Source organism: Thamnophis sirtalis, unplaced genomic scaffold (assembly GCF_051295495.1).
Source record: "Thamnophis sirtalis isolate CommonGarterSnake01/CBP01778 unplaced genomic scaffold, rThaSir2_p1.2 scaffold_6, whole genome shotgun sequence".
NCBI lineage: Eukaryota > Metazoa > Chordata > Lepidosauria > Squamata > Natricidae > Thamnophis > Thamnophis sirtalis.
Window position 1 is genome coordinate 38,015,620 of NW_028261386.1, and position 17,102 is coordinate 38,032,721.

Consider the following 17,102-nt stretch of genomic DNA (forward strand, 5'->3'; position numbering starts at 1 on the left):
CTTTTCTTCAGGAATCTGAGAAATTTTTAAGAGATGTTTCAAGTTATTGTTACATTATTACAAGAAAGATAGAGAAATATAACTTCATGAACATAGCCTGAGATTTGATGGAGAACTGCAATTAAACACACAATTCTATAATGGATTCAGAACGGCAAAGCATCACAGTAAACAGATAATTTTAAAATGGAAATTCCTGGGTACTTGTGTTTTTAAAAATATTTCTACAAAATAGAAGTCCCCTGAAGCAAGTGTTCCTGTGCTTTGGTTATCTCTAGTTTCTTAAAACTTCTAATGCATTAATCAGTGGCTTCTGGGGAGATAAGAAAAGCCTGCTCTTTACCAGCATTTCCCTTCTAGGGTTCTGCTGAATTTGATTTCATTTTAAAACAGCCATCTCTTTTCTGTGCCTAATAGAGGAAGGGACTAGAGTAGTCCATGTCTGTATTTGATAAAGGACCGTATCTCATTTGTGGAAATGTGCATTGTTAGTCTACCATATAAACTACATTCACAACACAAGTTTTCTGTTAAGGATTTTTAAGAGCTTTTAAGAAGCCCTAAAAAGCCTTCTCTAAAGCCTTTCTCAGCTTCTCTCTTTCTCTCTGCCTCTGTTTCTCATAGGGAAAGAAGTAATCGCTTTTCTGGGCCACTATAGTGTCCCCGAATGCATACTCACTTCAAAGCTAGAATGATTCCAGTTTTCATTTAGTTGCATATTCATGTCTGCATGGTAGCAATTATACTCTAAGGATATTAGTCATGTTAAAATCAAATCCACTCTACCCTAGATATGTTGTTCTTGGTCTTCATATGTTTTGTTGGTTTGGATCAAGCATGTTGTATAAATCCAACTAATTGAAGTTTATGCAATATACCTTGCTAAAGCAAAACATATTTAAATGAACTCAAGCGCATTTTGCAGACACCAAAGGCACAAAATACTAGTAAAATTCAGTGACAGTTTGTAATTTTCAATCACATGGTTTTGCAAGTATCATTTTGAAATAAGCCCTAAATAAGTGTTCTAATCCCTTTGCTGGTTTATACTGCACATAAATATCTCCAACATTTTTTTTAAAGCAGAAAATTGCCATGTTATAATGCTACAACCCTTGGAAAGTAAAAGTACTTTAAAAATGCTGTTTCCTATGGCAGAAAGTAGACTCTGTTTTGATTAAACCTAGTAACTATGTTGTGAATAGATTTGTTCATTCAAATGCATTTTAATCTTCTTGAATTCCTCAATCATTGTGACGCAGTTGTACAACTATTTTGTGAAATAAAAATGAAGAATTGGGCAATTGCTATGCTTATTATACATTCATTCTCAGAAATAAAGTGTGAAAGAACATGGTATCCTTGGAATTTTGAATCCTGAAAGTTTGAAGTTCTTTAAATTAGTAAGTTTGTGCCAGTATATTTGATTTTTTTTTTAAATGTAGCTGATATCATATAATCAAATATTTAATCTCCTCTCCAGTTCTGTAATGAGCTACCATGTGGAAGCAACCAGTGTAAAGATAGCAGTGGTGGGTTCCTACCAGTTCAGACCAGTTTGGCCGAATCGGTAATTGTTTGGCAGCCTGGGTTGCTGAAACCAGCAGCAACCCAGGCCTGCCCCACCCCCAAACTGGTTCTCCAGGCAGCGCCATAGGCACCGCCATCTTGTTTTTTGGTTCTGCACATGTGCAGAACAATTTTCCTTGTACTGCGCATGAGTGAACCGGCAGTAGTGCCTGCCAGAACCCACCCCTGAAAGGTAGCTTTTGAACAGTGCTCCTGTTATGTTGCTTTGAACCAGCACCATAGCTTATGGAATTTCCTTGAAAACGTATGGTTTCATGTGTTTTCAAGGAAATTCCATAAGCTATGGCGCTTGTTGCCAGTTTGACTGGCTTCAAAAAAGAGTTGGAACAATTCATGGGAAGTCAAGAAAATCAATAGCTATTTGATGTCAGTGTGACTACTTCTGAAGAACATCTGCCAGGAGACTAGCAGATCCCATGTGCAGTTGGTTGGCCACTGTTGTCAACTCGCAAAGCATCCCTGGCCTGCTCTCGAGTTGCCATAGAGGGGGAAAACTGATGGAGCAGCACGGCAGCCAAAACCAGAAGCACATTCCATACATACCTTTCTCAACGCTGTATCCCAGGTTACCTGCAACAGCCAGAGGGCTATAATCTCTGCAGCCCGTGAAAGTGCTCCATTAGAGTGTGATTTATGACACACCCTGTTGGGCCATAAATTATGTGGGGTCAGAGCTGGCTTCATTTGGGTATGTGCAGACATGTTGCTCCTAATAAATAACTGGATTTCTTTTGAAGCTTGGCTCGAAGCTCATGATTTAATTAGGGTATCCGTTGGAACCCTGGCAACTGTGAAAACAAACTATTGGACTAGATGGGCCAGGACTTTTTTCTAGCAAGGGATTGCTTATTTCCTTATTATAATTGCACAATAATTCACTTTTTTAGAGATCGTGGATCAAAAATCATATCTCATGAGGAGAATAGGCATAAAAATATCCCCTTAGGTTAGTCTATGACCATAATAAAGATTTGATTTTATATGTTCTCCAACCGTAAGCATACATTTTCCTTAGTTCTTCTTCGTTATTTACCATCTTAAGCCTTTCCAAGATTATCTTTCTAAGGAGAAAAGTGGAAACTACATAATGATGCTCAGTGTTGGGAAGTCAAGTCTTATGAAGAGCAATTGAACAATATGTATCTGTTTACTCTGAAGAAGAAAATATTAAATTGTCTTCAAATATCTAAAGACATTTCACTCAGAAAAGGGAACAAATTTGTTTTCTATCATTCCAGAGAATAGAAAATGAGGCCAATAATTCTTATTTATAAAGAATAAACCATAAAACTGTCAGGCAAAATTCCATTCCATTTGGAAGGACAAAATATTTACATTTATTATTTGGTTATTTTATTTTGCTATCTGTTAGATTTTATTTGTGTGTCCCTTTGAGATGAATTTAAAAGAATAATGATTTAATTATGTTTAGGCTTTATGTCTTTAAAAAGTCTAAATAAATTATTTATTCATTCTTCTGGAATGCTTGCTCAATATTTAGTTGTGGAATGCAATTTCAAAATTCACCCGCTTATAGCAAAAGGCTACCACAGCAATCTATTTGTCATGATCCAACAGGGCCAGGTTATGCATGGAAAAAAAATTCCTTGCCAAATCATTTCATTGCAGAAATGGACGGAAGCCATGCATATCCTTTACTAAACAATCATCCTTGAACGAGTTAAGAATTCAGAAAAATTGAATCTAGATAGTTGTATTTGTTTTTTTCCCCATCTACTCTGTGCATAGGTTGCAAGTATTAGGCCTATGTACCACTGTGGATGCAGTTGCAAAGAGGTGCTTTTAATGCACAAAAACATAAATGTAGCATCTATCTGCAGTCTTAAGTGACGGTGCCTTTTCCTGAAATTACATGATGTCCCTTTTGCTACCTAAATGGTTGAAAATATGTATTGAATTATCTGAATTCAACAAATTTTTCTGGATGTCTAAAATACTATTAAACGTCTACATCTTATTCAGTATTATATATATGGATTCAGAATAAGTTTCTCACATCAAGCACCTAGCCCACAATTTTCTCCTGTACAGAAGGATCAAGGATTTCCTTTATGGAGAAATAAAATTTAAGGTTACTGGTATATTGTTTTCTCTCTTCTGACTTCAGTGTAGTGGATCTCTTAAAGGAAGACTATATTGTTTTTTTAGTTTCTACAACATGAGTTGCCTTTTTGCTATCCTTGGTCCTGAAAAATTGCATAATGTATATCACTTACAGTTGCTGAGTCAGACAACCCCCTTATAAGATCAGCCAGATATCTATCTATATAGACCCATACCTGATTTTGACATTCAACTGACTTTTTCTTTCAAAGCAGTTTTCTCCCAGATTGCCTTTGCCTTTAGTGAGAAAGTGATTAGATTTTAGAAAACTTGCTCTCTGCCTTCCTTACACTAAAATTATGTGCTCCATTTTCCAGCACTTGTTGGTTGTTTCAATCAAAAGTTGCTGAATTTGGCTAACTTAGGATGCTATCATATATTGCATTATACAGTATAATGTCACAGTATAGATCAGGGGTAGTCAACCTTTTTATACCTACCGCCCACTTTTGTATTAAGAGGTTAGTAGTGACATTTTCTAACCACCCACCGGTTCCACAGTAATGGTGATTTATAAAGTAGGGAAGTCAATTAAATTTTAAAAAGGAAAGTGTTTCAATATTGGACAAAACCCGTACCGCCCACCATGAAAGCTGGAACGCCCACTAGTGGGCGGTAGGGACCAGGTTGACTACCACCGGTATAGATAGTCCTCGACTTATTACCACAATTGAGCCCAAAATTTCTGACAGTTGTTTTGCCATATTTTATGACCTTTCCTGCCACAGCTGTTAAGTTAGTAACGTGGTTGTAAAGTGAACCTGGCTTCCCTATTGACTTTGCTTGTCAGAAAGTCACAAAAGCATCACATTGCCAAAGGATACTGCAACCATCATAAATACATGCCAATAGAAACATCATTTGGGCTATGATTTGGGTAGTTTTGCTTATCAAAGTACAAATATTTATCTGGAGGTAATGGGAATTGCTTTAGTGTCATGGTGATATACAGATATAGTGGTGACAGTTTTGCTTCATAATCTTGCTAAGAATTAAACCCCATTCGACCTTTCTGATGACTGGAATAATAGAATCTTGCAATGAGAAGAGAATCTTTTGTGTAAGGTCCAGCCATTAGGTCCATGAGACATACCCAAAAGTATGTTAACTAAAAAAGCTAGAGAATAGCCTGCAGTGACTTCAAAAAAATATATTTCTATCTCAAATGCAAAATGCTATCTAGCATTCCTTAAGTGATCTGTTTCTTCATTCCTGATTATTAATGTGACACAACATGATATAACAATCATCTGTGGGGTTGATGTGTCACCAGATTTTACAGTTTGTTAATCCTGAATTACTGTATCTCACCATAGCAATTTGCAGGAAAGATTGTTCAATGAATGTTTATGTTTTGAATGAGCTCATATGGAAACATGGTCTGCTGAATGAATTTTAAATGATTAGGTTCATAAAAACATACTAACCCCCAAATAGTCATTTACAAATCACAATGGAGGTTCATACAAAACCAGACAAATCACATTATGTATTACACTACACATTATGTATAGTGCGAATCAGATTCATGCAACAATCAGGGAAAGAATAACCTCTGTTATAGTTTTCTGTTTGTGAAATGTCTGAACAATAGAAGATTTTTCAACATTTCTTAGTACTCTGAATAGAAATGTTCTGGCTTCTTACATTCTACCCCAAGATAAGCAATATATCTCCAGAAGAGGAAGCTACAGAAAGTAAGGATAATGTTTAAATACACTAATTTTGCAGATGGATGCACATTTAGAAACAGTGGTCCTGAATTAAATAAAAATTCACTGCATCTCACTGTAATAGTGAAGATTATAAAACCAATCTGAACACTCAAGTTTGCTGCTCAGATGCAAAATGTTCATATTCTGCCTTAATTCCTCTCTGTGTAATTTCTTCTGCTTTTTTCTTTTCCATTAATGGGCAGCATATAAAGTTCTTTGCACCTCCTCACATTGTATTGTCCTTTGTTTTGCCTCTTTATTTTCCTCTGGGCCCTCCAGTCTCTGTAGAGGAAAATGGCCTTCATTTGTTTGACTGTTTTCTCTGTTGCTGGCTGCAGAACTTCCAACATGCACATGATTTCTCTGTTTTTCTCTCCCATTTGTTTCAAAGACTGTCGCTTTATCACAAATTCTAGGGAAAGGCTCAAATAAAAGTTGAAGAAGATAGCACAGATACCTGCAATTTTTCTAAGCACCCTGCTCTTCCACAATAAATCAAATTCATTTGTACTATTAGAAATCTGGAACAAACAGAATGCAGAGAAATATATGGAATTGCAGCCAAACCAAACTTATTTTTAAAAAGTCCATGAGTATGAGTCAACCACACAATTCTCTGGAAATGTAATTAACAGGAACAATAAATTACAGCATGCAGTTGAAGACTTGATTTTGGCGGCATAGTAGCTTCCCTTGAATACTGCAGGTTGGAAATACATTCTGGTGTTCATGTGCCTCTTAAATGCTAATAACAACAATATTTTGCTTTCTTTAATGCAGTAAAAGCAGGGTTAACTTTACTGGCAAGATGAAGCACCATCCTAAAGAGCAACAAAAACATAGGCATCCCCTAAATGGCAGCAAAGAAATACAGAAAGTTTAACACTTTGATCTCACTGAGTACAGTAGTTGTCTTTTGTTGCACAAGTCTGGTAATTCTCAGGTATTTACTCCTGCTGATTTGGGCCCATAACAATGATACCTGGTCAAATAAGAATCACTTAATTATACAGCAGTGGGCAAATGATGCTTTCTAATTCTAAAGCTTCCTTCTTATTTGACGAGTTATCAAGAAGAATCTTCCTCCTCCCTCCCTGTTATTGTTCACCAGCATTCCCAATGCACATTTTTTATGGATTGTTCTTTTTCATCCTTCTTCCTATTAACACTGCTCATCATTAACACTGTTCATTATTAAACACTGCTTAACAATCATGGAATTGTTATCCTTAGATGTGAGAAAAATTTGCCTGTCCTATGCCTTCGATCCAGGAGAGTACGTTGCTGTCTCCCTTGGGAAGTTAGAGTTGAGGATTTGAAGACACACTTTCTTAAAGGCCAATCTAGTCCTACTGAAATAGCCTCCCTTCTGAGATGAAAAATCAATGCCAAAGCCAAAACTTTTTAAAAAAACAATTCTTTCTTAAAAGAAAATACAAACTAAACTCATAAAGAAGGGAAAGTAAACAGAGAATAAAATACAGAAAAAATACAGAGTACAGAAAAATAATATGGAAGAAAGGGAAATAGAAATAAAGAATTAGCTTCTAATGTTCATCACAAATCAGGAGTGGGTTCCTACTGGTCCTTGCCGGTCCTTGTGGACCGGTTGGTCGGTGAACCCGGAAGTAATTAACTTCCGGGAACGCCGATACTGGTCCTGGCCTGTCGCTGCAAAGCGCCCTTGCTGACAAGGCAGCGCAACCCGCTCCGCATGTAGAAACAGCAAAAGAAGGAACAGGAGAGAAGTTCCAAGTGGGGCTTTTCAAACAACTAAACTCCTCTCCTGTCCCTTTCTTTTGCTGTTTGAACAAGGGGTTGCGCTCCCTTTTCTTTCACAGCCACCTCATTTCCAATTGGGGGAGGGGGGAAGAAATCGATTTTTTCTGTCCCTCTCCATGGATCACCACCCCAATTGGAAACGAGGTAGCTATGAAAGACAAGGGAGTGCGACCCGCACTGCATGTACAGAGAGCAAAAGAAGGAACAGGAGAGGAGTTCCACATGGGGCTTTTCAAACAGCCGAACTGCTCTCCTGTCCCTTCTTTTGCTGTTTGAACAAGCCACGCAGGTTGCACTCCCTTGTCCCGGCTGCCACGCTGCCCGCCCGCGCCTATGTTTTCCAAGGCATGGAGCGATTCCGGAGCCTATCCGTCACCCCCGTGGAAAACATAAGCACGCAAGCACAGCCGACACAATTACAGCCCCAGAGAGTGGAGACTCTCGGAAGGAAACCAGAGGCAGCGGGGCAGCTGGGTCCCTCGCCCTCAGAGGGAGGAAGGGCCAGTTGGGAGACGGGCTTTGGTCCTGTTGCCTCTGGTAGACGAAGCTTTACTGGCCCACGGCGAAGATTCCGTCCCTCATCCCGGAGCCTTCAGAACTTGTTCTCATTCGCCCTGGCTTGTGTAGAGGATTCACTCTCTGGGCCTGTAATTGTGCAGGCTGTGTGTGTTTGCATATGTTTTCCACAGGGGTCACAGATGGGCTCTGGAGTTGCTCCATGGCATGGGGCCATGGCTGGAACACGAGGAACATGAGGGGGACCAGCGGGGCCTCATCCTTCTGAAGAGAACCTGTCCCCAAAGAGGGCAGATGTGGTGGCATTGGTCTTGGGATGTTCTGCGGAGCCCGCCAGGGAAGAACACTGCTGCCAGGTACTTTTAACCATATATTTTGCTCCCATGTCTGCGGAATGCTGCAAAAAACCATGAATACAGGCCAGTTGTTGAGTGTTTCAAATGTGATTGGAACACTCAACAAGGTGACCACAATATGTGTGTGTGTGTCTGTTTCTGTGTCTATGTGTGTGTGTGATAGAGACAGACAGAGGCACAGAGAGATAGAGGGAATGAGAGACAGACACAGACACAGAGAGAGGGAGGAGATACACACACAGAGTGAGAGAGACAAACAGACAGACAGACACAGAGAGAGAATCACATAGAGAGACACAAAGGGAGGGAGGGAGAGGCAAAGAGCCACACACAGACACACACAGACACACAGACTCACACACAGAGAGAAAGAGAAATAGAAAGAAAGGAAGAAAAAATAAAGAAAGAAAGAAAAAAGAAAGAAAAAATGAGAGCTGAAAGAAAAAAGAAAAAAGAGACAGAGAGACAAAAGGAAGGAGAGAGAGAGAGAGAGAGTGAGTGAGAGAGTGAGAAAGAAAGAAAACACATGGCCAGCAAGCCACTCCCACCAGATCACATGGCCGGCAAGCCACTCCCACAAAGGAGGCCACACCCACAGAATAGATTCCAAATTTTTTTGAAACCCACCACTGTCACAAATGTAATAATTCACCACACCCTATAATGTTACATACATACATACATACCAGTACATCTTCCTATAACCAAATATTTATTCATATGTAAATCCATAAACCACTGACATTTCAATGTTAGCAAAAAGCCCATGAAATAATTCGATTTATACAAACATCTCATTCTAACAAACAAACTTCATATTCTTCCTTCTTAAGTCTTAATCTTTAGTTCATTCTGTAAAAGCCTCCAAACTTTACTTTCCAGCCATTACAGAATATTTTATTTTTGCCAGTCATCAGAGAGACATTGGTTGAGAATGAAATTATACAACTCTTGAGGTTGAGTTCTAAATCCAAGATATATTTTTCAAAGGTTCTAACACTTTTCAGTATGTATAGAATTTACTTTTGTGAGTTGAATAAATTAGACCATTGGCAGATCAATCTATATTTGATCATTAGATTATTCAACTGATGAATTTTATGCTATTCAGTATTAAAGAATAAATTTACTGCTCAGCAGAGTAGAATAGAATAGAATAGAATTCTTTATTGTCCAAGTGTGATTGGACACACAAAGATTTTGTCTTTGGTGACTTTGGTGCATATGCTCTCAGTGTACATAAAAAGACAAGATACATTCATCAAGAATCATAAAGTACAATACTTAATGATAGTCATAGGGTACAAATAAGCAATCAGGAAGCAATCAATATCAGTATAAATCATAAGGATATAAGCAACAAAGTTACAGTCCTTCAGTCATGTGGGAGGAGATGGGTGATAGGAACGATAAGAAGACTAATAGTAATAGAAATGCAGCCTTAGTGAATGTTTTAACAGTGGTGAGGGAATTATTTGTTTATCAGAGTGATGGCATTTGGGGAAAAACTTCTCGTGTCTAGTTGTCTTGGTGTGCAGTGCTCTACAACATCATTTTGAGGATAGGAGATGAAACAATTTATATCCAGAATGCGAGGAGTCTGTAAATATTTTCACAGCCCTCTTTTTGACTCGTGCAGTGTACAAGTCCTCAATGGAAGGCAAGTTGGCAGTAATTGTTTTTTCAGCAGTTCTGATTATCCTCTGAAGTCTGTGTTTGTCTTGTTGGGTTGCAGAACCAAACCAGAGAGTTATGGAGGTGCAGATGACAGACTCAATAACTCCTATGTAGAACTGTATCAGTAGCTCCTTGGGCAGTTTGAGTAATTGTAGGCATCACATTATTTGTAGGGTTCTTCCATTTAAAAATCAAACTAGCTTCAAGAAGGAGGCCTACATTCCAAAATGCTTATTAATCCTGATGTAGACTTTAATTAAATTTTCAACCATAATAAATGTGTTTGTTATGGTTGTTAAGTATGTTAGTAAGTTATATGTACTGAAGTCTGGTTCCTGTGATATTTGTGTAACTAGAGAGGGTTTGTGGTACTGAGAAATTTTGTTAGCCAAACAAAGCAATTTTAATTACACTTTGCATTTAATAAAAAGTGCCATTCATTAGCTTCCTATATGCCAACTATTTTTATTGACAACATAGAATGCATGAGTAAGAAAGTTAGCACCCACCATCTCCTAGAAGAATGAAATATTCTAAGAAATATTAAAAAGGCAGAATATTATATTTCCTTGAATGAGATAAGGAGAAACATGTTTTAAAGACAAAGCAGCTGCCTGCAATTCCCTGCCCCCCCCCCCTTCAGCTCCAGGGTGATGGGATTAAGACCTTCACATTCAGGTCATGATAGGATTAGCTTCATTACCTCATTACCTAGGAAGATTCAACTAAGCCTGGGACTCAAACAACCTACAAAGTTACCCCTGCATGGCCCCATGGGAGTCTGACAACCATTCAGGATACCTGCCCTTACACAAGAACAGGAAGCTCTAAGGCAGGCCCCAAGAGAGGGTATAAATCTCTCTGTCTCTCACACACATGTGCTCAATTGCCCAGGACCTCAAACCATGTGATCCTGTCCACCATTAAACCATCTTTCCAAACAGCTTCCACATTTCCAGTCTTTTTCCTCACTTGGAACTGAACCCAGATGGACATTTCTTCCAACACATGTAATTTATGGCTGTGTTTTTGGAGAGCTTATTCTTTCCATAGCTGTATGAATTGAGCATTTATTTTACACTTGCAAGAGAAAAAACAATGCCTTCAGACAAGACTTCTGTCTGAAGTCATTGTTGAAAGGAGTACAACACAGTCCTTTCAACAGTTCCAAGAAGGCTCCACACCAATTTGCACCACTCAGGTGACCCTGAGGACACAAATAAATCTCCGGGTGATCTTAATGACCCACTAAAAGAATGCAAATGACCAGTTGTCTGCAAGGAGTATAAATCCTTCCATTCCCCACCATCTAGTTAGAGCTGAAGAAGCTTCTTGGATGAGAAGCAAAAGCGAAATGTCTTCAAAGAAAAACAAGAAAGTCCAGTTGCCTTTTGAAAAAGCACCTTTGGGACAATGACTTCAGAGTATAGTTATATTTATAAACTAAGAGAATACAGCAGTGGTGGGTTCCGGATCCTGTTGCAACTGGTACAATTGCAACGGAGGCTGGTGTCCACCACATGAACATGCGCAGCACATGCGCACCACACACATGCATCCTTACCTCTTGCGACGCCTCCGCGAGCCTGTGATGCTCCAGCTGCTTAGCGGAGCATCGTGCAGGCACCGTGTGCATCATGCACGTGTGCATAAGCGCTGAAGAGCTCAAATACAGATAAGGAGCTCGGGCGGGCAGGTGGGCCCTCCGGAGCACCATACCGGACCGGTACCTGGTGCTCCAGGCAGTTTTGCTGCACAATTCTACTGCACTGAAGTAAATGCAAATAACTTGCGCTTTGATGAATATTTGTTTAAGACAAACATTCCTCTGGGTTATATCACATCTTTATAAATTCTTTAATGTAGCTTCCCACATTCTGGTGCCTTCCAAGGTAAGACTAAGGTGTTAGTCTAATTCTTGGAGATAATCCATCAGGAAAGTATCTGATTTTTTTAAAAAATAAATCATTATGGACTAACTTTACACAACCAACCAACAAAGCCGTGTCCGATCCATTGCAACCTCATGGACAATGTTCCTCCAGGCCTTCCTGTCCTCTACCATCCACTAGAGTAAATTTAAGCTCACACCTACTGCTTTGTTGATTCCATCCAGCCACCTCATTCTCTGTCGTCCCTTTCTTATTTTGTCCTCAATTGTTCCCAGTATTAGGCTCTTCTCCTGTGAGTTCTTCCTTCTCGTTAGGTGGCCAAAGTATTGGAGTTTCTTCTTCAGGATCTGGCCTTCTAAAGAGAAGTCAGGGTTGATCTCCTCCAGGCCTGCCAGTTTGATTGCCTTGCAGGAGTCTTCTCTAGCACCATAGTTCAAAGGCCTCAATTCTTTGGCGCTCAGCCTTTCTTATGGTCCAACTTTCACAGCCATACATTGCAACTGGGAAAACCATAGCCTTGACTATACACACTTTTGTTGGCAGGATGATGTCTCTGCTTTTTAGTATGCTGTCTAGATTTGCCATAGCTTTCCTCCACAGGAGCAAGGATCTTTTTTATTTATTTATTGGCTGCAGTCCCCATCTGTGGTAATCTTGGAGCCCCGGAAAATAAAATCTGTCACTGTGTCCATTTCTTCCCCAGGAATTGAAAGTACCAGATACCATGATCTTAGTTTTCTTAATGTTGAGTTTCAAGCCAACTTTTGCACTCTCCTTCTTCACCCACATCAAGAGCCAAACTATAATTTGGTTTAATGTAATATATGGACTTACCTATAGATGGCACAGATTTCTTGTCCCCATTGCTTTACAAAACTTAAATAAAACTATTAATAAACTAGATGGTCTAAAAGGTGATTCCAAATGCTATTATTTATATGGCAGGGTAGGGGGAGAGGTGGTGTGCCACTATATTTAAAAACCATATAAACTTTCAAAAACTTTGCCACAAGACTCCTTGCTGAATTTCCTCTTCACTGTAAAATAATGGTTTCTCTGTACTGAGAGTATTGTCAGTATTTTGTTTGGAGAACGATAATTTCTTTTCTATCTGAATGGTTGTAGTTTGTTTTAAAAAACCATAAAAAGCTCAAACATGCCTCCTGGTGGACAAGAATAAATAATAAACTTATCAAGATAGACTTAGCAATAAGGATATTTTCCCCAACTTTTCTTTTTAGGTCTGATGGGGATGCAGTTAGGAATGACAGTTTAACATATTTAGAAAGCACCAGACTGAAAAAAAAGGAGCAATAAAGAATATAGATAGATAGATGATGAGAGAGAGAGAGAGAGATAGACAGACAGAAGACATATGGCATGGCCAGCTCAACATCACTCATCTCGGGTACACCCTTGGTGGCCCGGGTAGGATTGGGGTAACCCATTGCAGGAGCCTGTTGCGGTTGAATACCTGGGGGGTGGGTACAACGGCCTCCTGAAGGCCAGCCCTCCCAAGCTCCATTTTTGCTAGCAGAGGCACCGTAGGCCGGTTCTTCGCTGTTTCCAGGGCAGTCGCAAGGGCCAGATCTAAGCACCCTGTGGGCTAGATCTGGCCCACGGGCCTTGAGTTTGACACCCCTGTTCTAACAGGTCTGTTGGCACTGCATTTTGAACCATTTAAATTTCAGAATCCATATGGCCATGAATTACCATCACTAAGCCTTCCAGCTCCAAATAGGGCCACATCTAGAGCACCAGCCTGACTCTATAGTTATGCAGTAACCATGAGTCCTTCCCAAAAGGAAGACTGAATGCCATCAGAGAATTGAAAGGCTTTTGGACAATCAATAATTCAGCTTGCAGGATGAGGCACAACCATTTCATCCCATCCAGATTTTGATAGCCGTTAGTCATCTGGACAAAACAATCACTTTATTTCCAGCCAAATCTGCCCAATCTGAATAGCAATGAACAACTGGGTATCACCTATATTGATACACCTCATCCCAAACCAATGATTTCCCCATATAATACACATACATACATACATACACACACACACACACACATATATATAGCAATAGCAAGTAGACTTATATACTGCTTCATAGTGCTTTACAGCCTTTCTAAGCGGTTTACATAGTCAACATATTGTCCCCAACAATCTGGGTCCTTTTACCAACCTTGGAAGGATGGAAGGCTGAGTCAACCTTGAACCTGGTGAGAATCAATCTTCCAAACTGCTGGCAGCCGGTGATCAGCAGAAGTAGCCTGCAATACTGCACTCTAACCACTGGGCCACCGCGGCTCAGTACATATATGTTGAATAACATGGGGGGTAGGGTGCTTTGTAGTAGTTTGTCCAGAAAGAAGCAGGGAGTTGAATAGATTGCACAGAGGTACAAGATCCAAAAACACTCTGAACAAATGGGGCTATCCAGGGCTTGTTCTGTGATTATAGTGACATGCAGATAACAGATATGTGTACCTGCCCTTTGTGTCCTGATCAGTGTTCACTTGAGGACTTCATGGCAGTGCAATAGAACACAATGTTGCTAATTTCTGGGCAAGATCTATTTAATTTGTACATATTTTAATCTTGTAATTTTAAATTTTATGTCATATAGTATGCCTTATTTTAATTGTGATGCTTCTAACACAAATACATAAATAACAAGACATTAGTATCTCTTCAGATGTTATCAATTTGAGCTGTGCAGCACTTGATTTGATTCCATAAGAGTTTTTGGCTATGCAGTAGCATATATAGCACTATTCTTTTAACTTCTTAAAGCAGCTACATTCTTTCCTTGAGATTATATGGCATTTGCTGAGGATCAAGAGGCCAGAATAATAACATGAAATGATTACATTGAAAGGCTCTTATTTATTTATGTAGAACTTCATTCTTTATTATCTCTGACAACCTGTAATATTACAGATAAGGCAAATGTATTATGGAGTGAAATGTCTTTAATTATATTTCTTTGGAATATAACATAGCCTGAATAACAATTAGAAGAAAAAATAAGATTGCATAGCAAACAGATACAATAGCTAAAAGAATATGCCAAATAAATGTATATTCCATGCGAAGTATAACTTTTCTCATAGAAAAAGCTTTCATCTAACTCTGAAAGACTGTTATATATTCTAATGCAGCTTCCTAGACAACTTCCATAATTCGGATGTAGCCATTGCCTGCATCAAATGGACCTCCACCATTGATGAGCCAGCTTCTCCATGAGAAACCAAGATGCTTGGATGGTAGAATTTGGATGAGTAACCACCATAAACCATGGAGGACCCTTCAGACTGTCACTCACCATGTCCTGGTCAGTTCAGTGCTTGACTATTGAGATGTACTCTACATGTAAGTACCCTTGAAGATCTCCCAGAAGCTTCAACTGGTCCAAAATGCAGAAGCATAAGCAGTGGTAGGCATGCCTTGGTATTTCCATGTAACACGTTTGCGCTAGTAGTACTAGTTGCCAGTTTGCTTCTGGGTGTGATTCAAGTTGCTGATTGTACAGTAAATCCAATCTGGCAGGGTTAGCATACTCCAAGTTCCTTTGATTAAACAATGCATCTATCCTAAAACCTAGAAGCACAACTCCCTATAGCAATGTCTTCCTTGAGATTCAAGCAGACCCCACCCTACTGGTGTTTCAAGGGGCCCAGAAACTCTTAAGATTATGGGGCTTGTTTTTTCTTTGTTCTCATCCAATATTGCCATCTTTTTTTGGTTGTCCCCTTATTTTTAGATGTTTTTAACAATTGATAAACTACTCACAAGTTGCTAGGAATTGGGGGGGGGGGGTTTATAAATTTAATAAATAAATAAAATAAAATTGATCAGAACTATAGGCTAGACTGGAAAGTTAGAAAAATATACTGGAAAAAGACAATGGCAAACCACTTCCATACTGTTGCAAAAAAAATGTATGAAAGTGTTCAGTAACACACCAAGGATTGAGCTTGCCTCAGACATACAACCTTTCTTGGGTAAGCATGTAGCACAAAATATTTTACTTTATTTAAATACAGTAAAATTATGCAGATTAATTATGCAAAATAATACAGATTATTTAAATTTAAATAAATTTAAATAATCTGCACAATTGTTCTCCAATCGCTTAATAATCTATTGTCTCAAAAAGTTAATATTTGGTAAAACTTTTAAGAGGGCCGGGTGCTGCATAGAATCAGAAGTCAGGCTATGTATCTGCAATATAAAAACAGATGAAGTACTAAAAGGTAAAGTATACTAAACACAAGTTCAGCTCCTGGTGATAGGATGGACACAAAGATATTGCTTATTTGACAGTAATAGAGACCAAGAGAGAATGCTATAAAAAGCAAGAGAGCTTGCCCTTCGCTTCTTCAGGATATTTTTATTTATTTATTTTTCAGTCCACGCTATAAGAGGTTTCCTAGTGGTCTTTCATCTAAAAAGTAACCATGCTTAACGATGATAGTTTTGCCTTCCCCTTTTCCGAACACCTGAGTGAATCCATTTCCCCTTTTGTTTTCAGTGCGGTCCTACCATTACTGAGCGTGAGTAGGGACTGACTATGTTAAATAATCAGTTTCCCTGCTTTTCTTGTACAAGTATGTCCCTTTCTCGTCCTTCTCTGAAGCCAAGGCGCCGCCAAGAGAAGCCCCAGAGCCGAACCTCTCCATGCGTGTGTACAGCGCTCAATCCCCTCGGAGAGCGATTGCGCCACCGCCATGTGGGCGCGCGCGCGCTTTTCGCGTTCCCTTTTTTTTTTCCCCTAGCGCGCCCAACGGGCATCTTGCTCTCGGCGGCGTGAACCAATGGCAGGCGGGGAAGCCTTTCCTATATCCGATGACGACAGCGAGGCACAGAAGAGCGCGCAACCAAACGCCTCATCGGTCACGGCGACCCGAAAACTGCCAGGGAGAAGCTGGCTGTTGTTTTTTTTCCCTTCCCATCCTTGCTCGGCGCTTTGTGAGCGACGCCAACTGCCGCCATTTTGTGAGCGTGTCCAGCCTCCGCCCCCATCCCTGTCCATTCCGCGCGCGCCATTGGTCCTTTTTTCCCGTCTTTCTCTCTCTCTTGTTAGCGAGCGGGCGGGCGCCATGTTTGTAAGGAAGACATAATCAGAGCAGCTCATCTCTCCGGCCAACGTGTCCCGTCTTCCTCCCTTCCGCTCTGCCTGTTTCTTCCTGCTGCCTCCTTCCTCCGTATGGTCTGTGTGTACCGAACTCCTCCTCATAAGCCGCATTTATCTCCCATCTCTTTTTTCCCCCGTGAGGTGCAGGACAGCCTCCCCTCGGACGGCCGTTTAAAAAAAAGTGTAGCTTATTTTTGTGTTCCCCCCAATTCAGTAAATCAGTGAGGGAAGTCTTGTTCGCCGTTGCACGGAGGGGACACCTCGCGTCGTCCACCCTTGTAGACGCAGCGCCGCCGCTCCCTCGTGTGT